The sequence below is a fragment of the Haplochromis burtoni genome, unplaced genomic scaffold (assembly GCF_018398535.1).
Source record: "Haplochromis burtoni strain Fernald_Lab_line unplaced genomic scaffold, NCSU_Asbu1 Contig_1201, whole genome shotgun sequence".
In the NCBI taxonomy this organism is placed as follows: Eukaryota; Metazoa; Chordata; class Actinopteri; order Cichliformes; family Cichlidae; genus Haplochromis; species Haplochromis burtoni.
Genome location: NW_024583562.1, coordinates 11,504 through 13,953, shown reverse-complemented (window position 1 = coordinate 13,953; position 2,450 = coordinate 11,504).

Here is a 2,450-nt window from a genome sequence, read left to right as displayed (position 1 = left end):
CAGGTGGGAATCCTCGCGGTTCACCTGCCTGCAGAAGCAGCAGGTGGGCCATCTGTCGGCACTCCATGATCACGTGATCGCTGTGCTGTGAACCACACTTCACAAAACCAACAGACTGAGGCATTTAGAAGAAACTAAGAGCCAGATCAGCAGAACTACAGCACACGGAAATGTCTGCTGTAACTGTCACCCTGCTGCACTTTGATGCTTGTCTTTCTTAAAGAAATCTGACTTTTTACCTGCAAAAAGGCAGCAGGGTGAGTACACACAGTGGTGAATAAAAACGTGTGTTTTGTAGTTTGTCTTCTGCACTCTAGTTCCAACATGGTGTCACACTGTTACGGTGGTGGTATTCTGAGAGCACCGCTCTTCTCTTTTCCTGAGTCCTTATGAATTCTACAAGCCACCTTTGACCTCGATTAAAATGTCACTGAGCTCAAGAAAAAGAGGTTAGGAAAACTGAATTATTGAAGTTTATGGAAAAATTAATTTCGTAGGGCACTAAAAGAACACTAAAATGATCAATTTAATGTTTCTTGTCAAAATGTAAACATAAGTCTTTCTAAAATTCCTGAATAAACTAGATAGATTAAATAGAGATTAAAACATGTGCTGCATTCCTCTGACTTTTTGGCCCTTTGTTTACTGATTTTCCTAGAAGTGCTATGAATTTTGGGTAATTCTCTTGGACAACATCAACAGAAATGCACGCCAACAGAAAATGTGCATAAACAGCTCAATGAGTCTGTCATCGGGCAGTTAAGATGTGACAGCAGGACGACCCTGATCAGAGGCTGAGGGTGATCATGTCTCTCTAAGTCAGAGTTCAAACCTGTTTATTTCTGCTTCACATCTGCACTCCTCAAACTCCACCATCTTTCCTGCTAAAGGAGTGAAACTGCTGACCTCATCATCCAGTGTTTAGTTACATGGAGATTCCAACAGATTCCAAGAGAAAAGTGTTGGATTCTAAATACTTAGTGTTGTTTACACCTGTTTTATAGCTGCAGGTGTTTACATCACACTGCACACCTGTTCATTATAGATTGTTTGTGTAATGATCCTAGATCAGATAAGAGTTGCATCAACTGTGTCTAAAAGGTCAACAGAGCATTTTGTCTTTATCTACACATGTATATACTTGATGTACCTGTCACGGTCTGGGGGGCAGACCGTGGGGGATGTTGGAGAAAGGACCCAAACCCTGGACTTAGTGGAATGAACAGTGGGTTTATTTACAGTGAGGTAAATATACACCACACATTAAATCTCCAAAAGTGCTCCCTCGACTCCCGTGACGTGTCTTCTCCCAATCTCACCTGCAAGACACACCCCGTGTGTCTTGCAGTCCTGTGTTCCACTCTCCTGAGGAAAAACACAGACACAGCCGTGATGGCACCAACTCCAGCAGGCATACACTGACCAGCACTATAAAGACTGACATGGAGTCTAACTCAACGATCCTGCGCCGGAGGAAGCTCCATCGCTCTGTTAAGTAGCTCCCCCGACGATCCTGATCAGAAGCAGGTGTGTGGGAAGCTAGGCCTGACCAGCAGCTGGCCGGGCCACTCCCATCAGGCCTGCAGGTGGCTGTCCTTCATCCTCCAGCCACACACACACACACACACCAGCATGGAACACAAGAGCACAGTGCAGCAAACACACATCCAATACACTAATAACAATAAAGGTCCACACTGTTCACGAACCCCGAGTCCCCGGAACCAGGTCCGTGACAGTACCATGGTGTGCCTGAAGTATTTATGTCATGAATCCCAGTCATTGTGTAAGATTCTGGATCAGAAATAAACTGATAGAATTGTTTCAGAGCCATTACAAAACATATACCAAACAACATATTATATCCTCCCCGTTACCTGTATACAGGAGTGTCAGTCAAGGAAGCTGCACAGGACTGGAAACCTGAGACGAGGGAACACTAAGCAGACGTTTTCCGTTTGCTTTCATTCAATATATTGAATTAAATCTATCCCAAAAAAGTCAATGTGAATTGTTACCTCAGATTTATTGGGTAAATTCTATAGATTACTTCTCCACAGTGTACTTAGACCTTCAGTTATGTTTTCTTTTCTCATTATTCATCACAATTTAACATTTAAAAAGTTTTAACAGATCTAATTTTATTTTCTTCTTCTCTATTATAAAAAATGTGTATGTATTTAAGAATGTTACCTGTGTGAGAGGCAGTGTGAGTAAAGATCCAACAGGTGGCAGCAGAGAAGTTAACTCATCCTCCACCAAAACAATGTTTACACTTGTTTTTTTATGTGTAATGTGTTTACCTATGTGGTATAAGTACTTATAGACTGTAGTATAGTACTGTAGAACTAATATTTTTATAAAAGACAAATATTACCAGTGTTCTAAGTATATTTATGACTTTGGTTGTACCTGCATTAACTCAGTCCTTTTTGGCCACTTAAAAATAC